Source organism: Erythrolamprus reginae, chromosome 5 (genome assembly GCF_031021105.1).
Source record: "Erythrolamprus reginae isolate rEryReg1 chromosome 5, rEryReg1.hap1, whole genome shotgun sequence".
Classification (NCBI taxonomy): domain Eukaryota; kingdom Metazoa; phylum Chordata; class Lepidosauria; order Squamata; family Dipsadidae; genus Erythrolamprus; species Erythrolamprus reginae.
In genome coordinates, this window is record NC_091954.1 from 85,900,927 (window position 1) to 85,915,174 (window position 14,248).

The window sequence follows — 14,248 nt, forward strand, 5'->3', positions numbered from 1 at the left end:
AGTGTTGGTTATGACCTATAAAGCCATTCATGGCACCGGACCAGATTATCTACGAGACCGCCTTCTGCCGCACGAATCCCAGTGACCGGTTAGGTCTCACAGAGTTGGTCTTCTCCAGGCCCCGTGGACTAAACAATGCACTCTGGCGGGACCCAGGGGGAGAGCCTTCTCTGTGGCGGCTCCAAACCTCTGGAATCAGCTCCCCTCGGAGATTAGGACTGCCCTCACCCTCCTTGTCTTTCGTAAACTCCTCAAAACCCATCTCTATCATCAACCTTAGGGGAACTGAGACACTTTCCTTTTGCCTATGTAGTTTCTGTGCACAATATGACTGTATGTATGCTTTTATTTATTGAGGTTTCTCTTTTAGATTTTTTATATGTATAATTGCTATTTTAGATTCTAATTATTAGATTTGTCATTATGTATTGTTTTTATCACTGTTGTGAGCTGCCCCGAGTCTACAGAGAGGGGCGGCATACAAATCTAATAAATAATAATAATAATAATAATAATAATAATAATAATAATAATTCAGCCACTTATTTTTGACAATATAAAGCAAACTGAAGAGGAATGATCAGGAATACAAGCAGTCCATAACTTAGGACCACAATTTCTCCTCAAAAGCTTTGTTGTTAAGTCAGACATTTGTTAAGTGAGTTGTGATCCATTTGACAAGCTTTCTTGCCTCAGTTGTTAAGTGAATCACTGCAGTGTTAAGTGAGTCAGGTGGTAGGGAAAGCAAGTAGGATGCTTGGCTGCATAGTTAGAGGTATAACAAGCAGGAAGAGGGAGATTATGATCCCGCTATATAGAATGCTGGTGAGACCACATTTGGAATACTGTGTTCAGTTCTGGAGACCTCACCTACAAAAAGATATTGACAAAATTGAACGGGTCCAAAGACGGGCTACAAGAATGGTGGAAGGTCTTAAGCATAAAACGTATCAGGAAAGACTTAATGGACTCAATCTGTATAGTCTGGAGGACAGAAGGAAAAGGGGGGACATGATCGAAACATTTAAATATATTAAAGGGTTAAATAAGGTCCAGGAGTGAAGTGTTTTTAATAGGAAAGTGAACACAAGAACAAGGGGACACAATCTGAAGTTAGTTGGGGGAAAGATCAAAAGCAACATGAGAAAATATTATTTTACTGAAAGAGTAGAAGATCCTTGGAACAAACTTCCAGCAGACGTGGTAGATAAATCCACCGTAACTGAATTTAAACATGCCTGGGATAAACATATATCCATCCTACGATAAAATACAGAAAATAGTATAAGGGCAGACTAGATGGACCATGAGGTTTTTTCTGCCGTCAGACTTCTATGTTTCTATGAATCTGGCTTCTCTCATTGACTTTCCTTGTTTAAAAGGTGTGGTGGGGCACCACAACTATTATAAATATGAACCTCTTGCCAAGTGACTGAATTTTGATCACATGATCATGGGGATGCTGCAAAGGTTCTAACTGGGAAAAATGGTCATAAGTCACTTTTTAAGTGCCATTGTAAGTTTGAATTGTCCCTAAACAAACTGTTATAAGTCAAGGCAATGTAGATAGCTTGTACTTGTACCTGTAGTCTGTCTAAAATTATAGACATTTCACAGAATTAGCACAACACAAGGAATAGTATTGGTGACCTCTGATGCTGCTAAAGGGTTTGTTTAGCAGCTTTTCAGCTGTTATTGATTTATTTTATACTAATAATGCAAGTACAGTGGTACCTTTGCTTAGGAACGCCTCTACTTAAGAACTTTTCTAGATAAGAACCGGGTGTTCCAGATTTTTTTGCCTCTACTTAGGAACCATTTTCTACTTAAGAACCCGAGCCCAGAATAATTTCCCAGGAAATTTGAGAGCAACACGAAGGCCCGGCCAGTTTCCTGCCATTCCCCCTGGTTTTATCTCTCTGGCGCAGTATATGGAATGGAAGGCAGCCTCACACCAGATATATGGGGGGCACGTGCTCCTCCTCGCTGCCTCAGAGTCCCTCTTTTTTTTTAAAGCCTTAAAGAACAGAACACTACCTTTTCTCTTTTAGGCACCTTTGTGGTAGAGGGGCAACATGTCAACCCCGCCTTTTGGGGCTGCCATTGGGGTGGAGAACGTCTCATACTGTGGGGAAAACATCCTGATGTTTGCAAGACAACAATCATCCTGCAAAGACTGGAGAAACCAAATTAAACCACCACTTGTCTTCAGCAGCTGTGTAATCATGGCTTGTGGCATGGAACAGCAGGAGTGGTGTGGGGCGCATTACATGCTAAATAGATGGAGATAACACTGGGAAGTTTATTTATTTATTTTTATTTATTCATTTGTCCAATACACAAATACATAGGAAGAAAAATAGACATGTGGTAATATAAATGAGGGTGAAAGTGAACTTAGAGGATAGGATATAAGAAAGGAAGAGAATATATAAGATAGGAGAAAGAAAGGAAAGACAATTGGACAGGGGACGAAAGGCACACCAGTGCACTTATGGACGCTCCTTACTGGCCTCCTAGGAACCTGGAGAGGTCAATCGTGGAGAGTCTAAGGGAGAAATGTTGGGGGTTAGGGGCATAGTTCCCTCTAAGCTGAGCAGTGAGCAATCGCTCACTTAAAAATCATCATCAACTCAGAGTTTTCCAAACCTGCCCAGAAGCCGAGAGGGAAAGAGTGAGAGGGAAGGAGAGAGAGAGGAAGAGAGGAAGAGAGAGAAACAGATAGAAAAAAGAGAGGAAGGAAAAGAGAAAGAAAAAGAATGGGAGTAAGGAAGGGAGAAAGAAAATCAAAATCTAGTTTGAAACTAGCTCAACTATTTAAGTGGCATTTTGATATTGATAGAGTTGCCCTATTATGAGCTCACTGTTATAGACACACAGTACAGTATTTTATTTTGAAATTATCTGAGGCAAAACAGGGTGGGTTTTTTGTTTGTTTGTTTATTTATTTATTTATTATTTCTGTGCCGTCCAGTCCCAAAGGGACTGCCGCTCAAACACTATACTTTTCCGCCCACCCCCCCAAAAAAATTAGAGGGAACACTGGTTAGGGGTTGACACAATTGAGTCCGGTAATGAGTTCCACGCTTCGATAACTCGATTGTTGAAATCATATTTTTTACAGTCAAGTTTGGAGCGGTTCGTATTAAGTTTGAATCTGTTGCGTGCTCTTGTGTTATTGCGGATGAAGCTGAAGTAGTCATTGACCGGTAGGACGTTGCAGCATATGATCTTGTGGGCAATACTCAAATCGTGTTTTAGGCACCATAGGTCTAGGCTTTCTAGGCCCAGGATTGTTAGTCTATTTTCGTAGGATATTCTGTTTCGAGTGGAGGAGTGAAGGGCTCTTCTGGTGAAATATCTTTGGACATTTTCAAGGGTGTTGATGTCTGAGATGTGGTATGGGTTCCATACAGATGAGCAGTAGTCTAGGATGGGTCTGGCAAAAGTTTTGTAGGCTCCTGTGAGTAGTGTGAGATTGCCTGAGCAGAAGCTGCGTAGGATCAGGTTAACAACTCTTGAACCTTTTTGGGCGAGATTGTTGCAGTGGGCTTTAGCACTTAGGTTATTCGATATTAGTATTCCAAGGTCTTTTACAGAATGTGGGTTAACAGTGAGAGATTGTTTATTCAGTTCGTATGTGCGGTTTGGATTCATTTTGCCGATGTAGAGGATAGAGCATTTGTTGGTTGATATTCGAAGTTGCCAGGTGTTAGACCAGTCTAAGACAAAGTCCAGGTCTTTTTGGAGAGTGAGTGTGTTGTCAGTGGTGTTGAAAAGTTTCACATCGTCGGCAAAAAGAACACAGTTGCTTTCGATATGGTCACAGAGGTCACTGATGTAGAGAATGAAGAGAGTAGGACCTAGTACGCTTCCCTGGGGAACACCGCTTAAGACAGGGGCGGGGGTGAAGATGGTGCAACCAATTTTGACAATTTGTTGCCTGTTTGACAGGAATGCAGTAATCCAGTTGTGGAGGAGTCCTGAGATGCCATAGGATGTGAGCAAACGAGATCACTATGCTGGATTTGGTATTTCATCACCAGTCGGGTGCTTCCCAAGCGCCTAGGACTGCGTGGTGTAGCGGCGAATTATGTTTGCCGATCCCAGTAAAGCGGCCTTTTGCAATTGACAGATGGAGATTTTGTCAATTCCAATGGTTTTCAAATGTCCGCTGAGATCCTTTGGTACTGCTGCTGACAAACTTCTAATTCTTGTAATGATGGTTTGTGAGTGCCAGGAGCTGGTGAATTAAAGGATTTCACGTGCAGGAGGAGTGTGTTTGAGCTTTTGTATTCCAACAGCTTCCTGGAACCTGACACTTTCAGTACGATCACAACAATTAACAGACATCAATCATATATGTTCCTTCACCCTGTTAAATCTACATGGAAACAAATTGCCGCCCTGAGTCTATGGAGAGGGGCGGCATACAAATCTAATAAATAAATAAAATAAATAAATAAATAAATTACAAGCAAAATGATTGATATACCGCAAGGTATTCTTCACAGATTATTTTCTCAATTATGGTTTCAATTAATTATCCAAACTGCCTTACTTCAGACAACACATGGAACTATACACTCTAGTAGGCTGTGTGAAGGCTCAGTATTGGCTAAGAGAAAACTGAGGCATCTTCACATACCTCCCTGTGTTTAAAAATAAATGGAATTTAGCATGTGAGGGTACAGTACTAAATAAAACCAGCAACTGAATTCATGCAATTGAAGTTAGCAACTGCGCACTACTGAAGTTGGCATTCATTTAAAATCACAAAGAAAAAAATTAAATTGAGTTGACATCTTTGTTTATATGTTGGTCTGTTCTTTGTATTGTTCAGCCACGCTGAATTCTCCTTGTCCAGGCACCTGAAGTCTATGTATCGATTGAATGTCAAGGAGAGGCATTCACCATTGTTAAATCATGTCTTCTTCTTGTAATCTTGCTAAAACATTAATGGATTTCGTTGTACTAGAATTGTATTAAACACAGTTTTGTGCTCTGATAATTTTAATGCACATCTCAATTTCCCAATGTATTTCTAGCCCACTGCAATATCCTGCTCCTATTAGATGCCCTCAGGATGTTCTGTCCCTAGACGTGATTACCTTATAGCCTAAAGCTTCTTTACAGCTGATACTGTCTGAAAACAAACACTCGAATATAATGAAATATTTGGTTGTTATCTCAGAACAGGGTAAATGTAACACAATAAAACTGAGGCAATTGAGGGACAGGATATTTGTTCATTCTGTATGACAAGCACAAGCAGAGTATTAGGTACATTGAGAATTTAAAGAGTTTGTCACAAAATAGCTGTGACTAGGCAGGTACTTTTGCATCCATAAAATGGTTATTATATTTGGGGTAACTGATAAAAAGACATATTTGCCAGAAGGCAGATTGAAATCATCATTCCCTGTCACCAGCACTTTCCCTCAATATAATTGTATAATCAATTGGTCTATTTCTGCTGGCAAGTAGACAGACTTACAAACAAACTGTTTTATTGCAGGTATCTATCTTTTTAATATTTAAAGCATGTCTCCATGTCCTTCTTGGAATTGAAAGGCATGTCAGCTGCCTAGTTAGTCATTTATTTTAAAGAAAGGAATATTTTACTATCACAGTAAGTTGAACTAGACGTGAATTGAGGTTCAATGATATCTCTGAACAGAATTACAGTCCCCTGTACCACAGCTGATTTGAAATTTGGGTTTTCCCTGGTCTTATGGCCCCTGCTTGATTAGGACAGATTTTATCCATTTGCTGTAATCGTTCCAAACCTTTCATGACTCAGTGCACACTCAACTCCTTCTGAGCTGATGGTTGTATTACTGCAATTTGCTCTCCATGAGTTTGCCCTGAAAAATATGTAGAAGTTTAAACTTGTTCAAATTGCAGTTGCATGGATAGCTATGGGTAGACTAAATTTATCCATATAATTCATCTAATCCAAGAGCTGTACTGGCCCACAGTCAACTTCTGACTGCAATTCAAAGTATTTTCACCTCTGTACCAAGCCTACTATAGATATCTGAGCCGGGGTGGCACAGCAGGTAGAGTGCTGTATTAGTACAAGGTGGTTGTTAGGGTTTGCCATTGTAAACCACTTATTGTAGTCTCTTGTACTCTCACTTTAAATATTTTGGGCTGGTTCGCCATAAGAGGGCGCCAGTACTCCTTCCCTCAATGATGCTTTAACACTCATTCACTTTTGCTTTGCCTTGAGGGGGGAGTGTATTTGCTTAGTGCTTATTATATTGTATGGCTTAGTGCTTGTTATGGATTGTTTCTATTTTGTATATATGTAAATAGTACTTATTAAGCATAACTAAGTCTGTGTCTTTTTCTTTGGCTTTATCACATATCCACACTCTGTTAAAATTCTCTGCTCAGTGTATGTCAAAGGTCTCATAGCCTAGCTATACCGAGGCATACCAACATGCTGTACTGCAGGCCACTGAAGCTGACTTGTAGATCTGAAGGTCAGCTGTTCAAATCTCATCACTGGCTCAAGGTTGACTCAGCCTTCCATCCTTCTGAGGTGGGTAAAATGATGACCTGGATTGTGGGGGCAATAGCCTAGCTTTGTTAAAAAAGTGCTATTGCTAACATGTTGTAAGCCACCCTGAGTCTAAGGAGAAGGGCAGCATAAAAATTGAATAAATAAATAAATAAATATTTTTAAGACATCTATGGGCAATAATAGGAATTTTGGATATATTTTCCTTATGTGTAAGCAGAGGTAGGTTTGGACCAGTTCACCCGAACTGGTAGCAAGCTTCTGGTGATGTCATGATGACATCACAGAACCAGGTCCATCAGTGCTGGTCTGTGAATGCCACCATCCCTTTTGGGGAATCTTTGGAATTTTTTTAGATTAGTTTTTTGGAGAGAATTTTTCCCCATTTTTTTCTCCTGCGTATGAGCAGAAGATGAGTTGCCAGCACTGCACATTCATTGCTGCCTTATTTTTGGTTTTTTGGGGCAATTTTGTTTTGATCTTTTGGTACAGTACGGCTTCAAGTTGTGCCCATGTGGCATGGGAGGAAGCAAACCAGCAGCAAGGTAAATTAGAACCCACCCCAGTAGCATAAGTATCCTTTTGCCTATTTCCAATCTAGATCGATGGCTTTATTTGGAAAAAGATAATTAAGATTTTTAAAATTGCACTTGCCAAAAGACAACTCCTTTATTCATGAGCAGTTGAGTAAGCTTCCCAAAAGGCCTTAATTTGTTATGATTGATTTATCTGTTCAGATATTGTGAATGCAAGCCACCAGTGTTTTAAATATCCTGTAAGTTGACCCACTGTGCTCTGTTCTTAATATAATGGCTTCAAATTGGTTAGGTTCTTGCTTTCTTTATCCTTGTTATATTGCATTGAGGGAAATACTCTAAAAATGTCTAGATTGCAAAAATCTGGATGACCATTAGATCAGCGTTTCCCAACCGGTGTGCCGCGGCACAGTAGTGTGCCGCGAGACATGGCCAGGTGTGCCGCGAGAAGCTCAAGCTGGGCGGGGCGCTACCGGCGCCCCTGCCTGAGTGTCGTCCTGTGGGTGGTCTTGGGCTTCACAGTCGCTTCCTGGTTCCCTCTCCTCCCACCGCCTGTGTCTCCCGCCGTCGCCTCCCACCAAGCCGTCGCCCGTTGCCGTGGGTTCCTCGAGTGGGAGCTGCCGCTTCCCTCCGTCCAGCTCAGCCACACTGCCGTAGAAAGCACAGAGGTTATTGCCACCGCTTCTGCCTCCACTCAGGGAGCCACCGTGGTCACCGCGCCTTTTCCTCTCGCTCAGCTCAACCACGATGGCTCCCTGAGTGGAGGCAGAGGTGGCGGCAATAACCTCTGCACTTTCTACGGCAGCGTGGCTGGGCTGCCTGGAAGGAAGCGGCAGCTCCGAGGAATGAGGCGCTGGCGGTAGACACAGGCGGAGGGAGGAGAGGGAACCAGAAAGCAACCGTAAAGCCAAAGACCAGCCACAGGACGACCTTGAGCCAGGGGCACCGGAACCGCACGCAGCCATGGTGGGAGCAGCATGAGGTAGCAACGAGGCGCGAGGACAAGCAGGCAGCTTGGCGGAGGGGAAGCGCTGAGGGGCTCTCCTCCTTCCCCACCCCCGCGCTTCTCTCCCGCCCTGGCTTTCGCTTCGCCCCATGATTTCCCCGCAATTTCATCCAGGCCACCTCTTGCCTCCTTTTGAACTGCGGGGAAATCTGTGGGCAAAGCAAAAGCCAGGGCGGGAGAGAAGCGTGGGGGTGGGGAAGGAGGAGAGCCCCTCAGCGCTTCCCCTCCGCCAAGCTGCCTGCTTGTCCTCGCGCCTTGTTGCTACCTCCTGCCTTTTTCCAGGGGCCTTTGGAAGGCACCCAGGGAAGGGGGGGATTGGGGGTGGCTGCAGCGGCTTCTCGTCCTCCTCATCCGGCTGCTAATGCCCGCCCGGCCCCTCTTGCAGTCCCTTCACGGAGCGCTTTTGTCCCAGGCTGTCAGCGAAAGGGCTGCAGGACAGGCGGGGCAGGCGTTCTTCTCACAGCTGAGGCAGAATTTGGAATGTCGGGGGGGGGGGTGCGTGCGGGCTCCGCATCCCCCTGCCACCCAGAACATTTAAAATAAGAAAAACCTTCGCCGGCCTCCGCAGAGAAGAAAGGAAGAGAGAGAAAGAGAGACAGAGCAAGAGAGACATAGCAAGAGAGGCAGAGAGAGAGAGAGAGAAAGAGAGAGAAAGAGAGCTAGCAAGAGAGAGAGAAAGAGAGACAGAGAAAGAGAGAAAGAGAAAGAAAGAGAGAGAATGAAAGAGAGATAGCAAGAGAGGCAGAGAGAGCAAGGGAGAGAGAAAGACATATAGGGAGGGAAGGAGGGAGAGAGAAAGAGAGGAAGAAAGAGAGGAAGAAAGAAAGAGGGATGAGAGAGAGAAAGAAGGGAAGGAAGAGAGAGAAAGAGTGAGGGAGAAATAGAGCGAAATGGAGGAAGATTTTTTTTTGTCAAAACTTTTCTTTAGCCACCCCCCGTTCAGTGTTCCCCAGGATTTTGAAAATATGCATAATGTGCCGCGGCTCAAAAAAGGTTGGGAAACACTGCATTAGATGACAGGGAATTATTTGCTATCATCTAATAATGATTAAAGGCTGCAATTATTTTAAATTGAAATGTTTTTATATTGATCCATGTTTATTTTTGTTGTGAGTTGCCCTGAGTCCCTAGGGAGTTGGGTGGCATAGAAATATAAACAAACAACAAACAACATAGAAACAAACAAACAATAAATAAATAAATAAATTGTGATCCCCCTATATACAGCGCTGGTGAGACCATATTTGGAATACTGTGTTCAGTTCTGGAGACCTCAGCTACAAAAAGATATTGACAAAATTGAACGGGTCCAAAGATGGGCTACAAGAATGGTGGAAGGTCTTAAGCATAAAACGTATCAGGAAAGACTTAATGGACTCAATCTGTATAGTCTGGAGGACAGAAGGGAAAGGGAGGACATGATCGAAACATTTAAATATGTTAAAGGGTTAAATAAGGTTCAGGAGGGAAGTGTTTTTAATAGGAAAGTGAACACAAGAACAAGGGGACACAATCTGAAGTTAGTTGGGGGAAAGATCAAAAGCAATGTGAGAAAATATTATTTCACTGAAAGAGTAGTAGATCCTTGGAACAAACTTCCAGCAGACGTGGTTGGTAAATCCACAGTAACTGAATTTAAACCTGCCTGGGATAAACATATATCCATTGTAAGATAAAATACAGGAAATAGTATAAGGGCAGACTAGATGGACCATGAGGTCTTTTTCTGCCGTCAGTCTTCTATGATTCTATGTTTCTAAATAACCCACTGAATGGGAAGCATACCATAGCTTTCCAATAAAAGAAGTTCTAGGATCATGTGGAAAAAAATTACCAAAAACCAACAGAATTGTATTTCTTTTTAGACCTCCATTTGAATGAATGAATGACAAACAGAATGAATGATAAACAGTGAATAGAGAGACGGGTATAATATCAGGATGCTGTACTCGTTCTTCACACATTTCTTAACAGTTTGTATGAAATAGCCATATTTTGTACATTAAAATTATTTGGTTTAATTTGTTCACTATTCATAAACTTTTGTTGCATTTTAGATAAAAATATGAAAATCAATTCACACTAGGCGAAAGTAGATGTTTGTTTAATTAAATGAACCTGTCAATAAAGAAAAGCCAAACCGAGGAACATCGTAGTTAGGGTTCAATTTACATTAGATACTTTATTACGGAACTGCTGTGAAGAATATGTACACTACTTAGTCTCTAAATAATGACTGAAATCTCATAATTACGAAGACAAATGAAGCATGAAACTTTATCAACTTAGACAGTTCAAAATTTGATGTTGCTGAATTTTTCACCTTACTCCAAATTATTTGAATTTTAAATCAAGCCATAAAGCTTATCTTAGTTCCTTATACTGCTTTCACACATTTTTCAAAGAATCCAATTATATACATATTAAGTAAATGAACTTTTAGAAACATTTATACAGACCAATGAATAACCTTATGAAATTAATCAGAGCTAGTGAACTTAATTTTGACTTCAACTATATTGAAGCAATTAATAATGCATTTGGAAAGGCTTCCCTAGAGAAAAAATATAGAAAAAGCAAAAGAAGCTGTAAAATAAATTACCTAAGAGCTGGTGCCATTGTAACAATGTGCTATAATGACTGGTTTTCCCAGTTGTGTATCAGTATGAAAATGCTTTATCAACATAAACTGCTTGATTAAATATCTACTGTATAAACATTTATACAACTTACATTTAAATCTTCATTTGCACTTGTCCATCAAATTGTTTTTCTGATAAAACATTCTGATATATAATTAAGATAAGCTGGGAATTATTTTCAAGTACAAACTTCATGATCCCTCTGAGATGCCTCCCACTCTCCTGGATTTGAGCTCAAGGATGGTAATATCTCACCTTCTGGTATTAAATTACCATTCCCTGGATTTTGGTCTGGGACAACCTGGGCATTTATGGCAACTATGTTAGTGTCTAACAAACCACCAGCAATATCTTTAATATTTATTCCTGAGAATCATCTCACTGCATGCCAAACACAATTGGTTTCATGATTTAGTAAACCAATGATTTATTATAGTGTTCCAGAAGATGAAGTGCCAGAAGAGATCATTAGAACATCATAAAGAAAGACCAAAAGCAAAGTTGACAAAGGCTAATTATGAGTCCTAAAGCCAAATATACTTTACTGTGAGGTACAAACCTAGAACTTAATAGATTCTGAATGCTTTATATAGCAGATATAAAATTTTCTTTTACTCCCTACTAATATGCCTGTCAAGTCCAAATGCTACTCTACCACTGGCTTTAGTTGCCAATCCTTGAAAGAACAAATTGTATGCTAAAACAGGGACCAGGGGAAATACATTTATTTAATATAAACAATAGTTTTAAAGTAATTTATGGACACTGAGATTCAGATCTACTGAGCACTGTGGACACTGAGATTCAGATCTACTGAACTCCCTTTCCTAATTTCCTCCATCAGTATTGAAAAAGTGTGATGCACTTCAGATATGTTAGGATTACAACTCATAGAATCCCCTTGTTCAAGCTAATCAGGATGTGATAGTTTTAATACATCTGGAAGTCACCACACACTGATAGGGACCAGGGTGCAAGCAAGATAAACCCATTGATTTATGTATACTTTGTATGCATTGTAGCTTTCTACAGATTTTTACTGTGTGTGTATTGTGCATTACAAACATTATTTCAAATGTGATTTCCTCAGTCTGCAGTTCGAAAAAAATATAGTTCAGGTATAATTTTGGCCAAAATGACTTATTTTGCCTTCAGTTGAAATATCACTTTTTATTCTTAGGTTCATGAAACTTTCTAATTTGTAATGAAGCTAGGTTGTAGTTTAGCGTGGGTTTTTTTCACGGTTAAGTATGATGTGTATATCTAGTCTGTGTTATAATTTTTATAATTTTTCCCCTATGCATATATTCAGTTTCCTAGTCCTGAAATGATATAGTACTGAGATAAATTACTTTAAAACTATTGTTTATATTAAATAAATTTATTTCCCCATTTATATTCAGTATTCAGGCGAGATTACTTTAAGAAAACTGTTACTTTATATATCATAATATCTAATTAAAACTTGAGAAATTTGTTTTTACTCAAAATGCTCTGAAATGGACTTCTTTTGATATTTTATAAAAAGATTTGGATATCACTATTTCTGGAAAATGCAATTATACAACCATAAAAACATAATTAATAGCACTTTGTGACTTTTGGAGTAATAGAAATAAGATTAGGGAATACAGTAGTTCATTGTAAAATCTGGAGTGAATTTAACCATTAAAACATGTTTGACCGTATTTTCATTTTTTAGATTGGATTACCTAAACTGTGCAGGGAAATTAATATGAAAAAATAATGGCTAGAAAATGGAATGACTAAACCTATTTTTTTCCTTAGGCTACTAGGTCTTTTGTTTACTTCAGATGTTTGAGAGGGCTTTAATTGATTTGTGTGTACAGTATTAGTGGTACTATGTAGATGTAATATTGGTTGTTGCTGAGGTATTTTTCATATATGGTGGTGGTACCATTTTCCTAGCTTGTGCTGGTTGCACTGTAATCATTGGAGTATCAAGCACTCTTTGATAAAGTTTGTGGATATTCTGGGTTGCTTCAATGCTTGGCATTCAGACGAATCAGCAATTAAATGTAGGTAGGATGACTAAATTTCATAGTCCAAATAATTTGAGAAACTGTGAGATTCTTAAAAGGGAAAGGTTTTCTTTTGATTGGTTGATATTCTTCTGAGGGAGCTTGAGTGAGTTCAACCATTTTCTATGTGCTCATCTAGATATCTGGGCCATCTAATTCCTTCCAGAATTTGCATTTTTTAAAAAGAAAGAAAAAAAAATCCATATTTAAATATACTTTCATCTCTCCATTTAAAACCAGTTCCCTCCCACAATATGTGCATTTTTCAGCTCTGAAATGTGTTTGGTCGATTGGGAATTGCCAAAGTTGTTAGATATTTAAGTGTGTGAACTGCACATTGGAATATCTCCCAGGCAAAGAGGTACCAGGCAAAAGCTGGTGCCTCCCTCAGTAGTTTTCCACTTATTGAAAAATTGTAGCTCAGGGTATTTCCCTTTTCCCCTGTGGCTCTTTGAAACATTCCCCAATGGATTAGTTGATTATGTAATAGAGAAATCTATAAACTCTATTATAAAAAGTACAGCAATGAAATAAATGAAAAATGTTGTAATTACATAATTCTCATTAAGCATGTGACATAGTCCAGCAAAATAGTAGTTTTGAGCAGTCATTTTAATAACTAAAAGGTCTCTATTTGGCAATTAGAGAATCTTTTAAGCAATGGGATACCTTTGTTGAGTGAGTAAAAAGAAAAGAAAAGTTTATATATGGGATTGATTTTAAGCATTGTTGTTGTGTTTATAACCATATATTGTTTTATTTTACTGTGGAGAAAATATTTTTTTTTAATACCCGGATACTGTCCCGATAATGTCTCGATGACTATATAATGATTATATAAGATCACTTGGTGTAGATCCAGAGTAGCCACAGTTGAGTAGCCCTAGAAAGTATTTTTCAGGGTTGGTGTCCCCCCCTGTCCCTAGAGGACAGGCTCAAAATACAGAAAGATCTAGAACGATTAACGCTATGGGCCCACACTAACAACATGATGTTCAACGTCGACAAGAGCAAAGTCCTTCACCTTGGTAAAAAAAAACCTAGACAAACATACATCCTGGGAGAAACCCCACTTAGCAGCAGTAACTGCGAAAGAGATCTTGGAGTCTTGGTGGATAATCAACTAAACATGAGCCAGCAATGTGCAGCAGCGGCCAAAAAAGCCAACACCGTCCTAAGCTGCATCAACAGAGGGATACACTCCAAGACCAGGGAAGTATTAATATCACTCTACTACGCCCTGGTCAGACCACATCTGGAGTATTGCATCCAGTTCTGGTCACCACACTTCAAAAGAGACATTGAAACTCTCGAGAAGGTGCAGAAAAGAGCAACCAAAATCATTAGGGGACTTGAAACCAAGACTTATGAAGAGAGATTGCGGGAACTGGGCATAGATAGCCTTGAGAAAAGGAGGGCCAGAGGGGACATGATAGCTGTATACAGGTATATGAGGGGTTGCCACAGAGAGGAGGGGGTCACTCTATTCTCCA

The 14,248-nt window shown here is 40.0% G+C and overlaps 1 protein-coding gene across 2 annotated transcripts in view; it reads right to left on the reverse strand.

The window, feature by feature from the left end:
- SLC9A9 (solute carrier family 9 member A9) overlaps positions 1 to 14,248 on the reverse strand; it is a 280,377-nt gene that overhangs the window by 180,803 nt on the left and 85,326 nt on the right. The gene's annotated exons all lie outside the window — the stretch shown is intronic.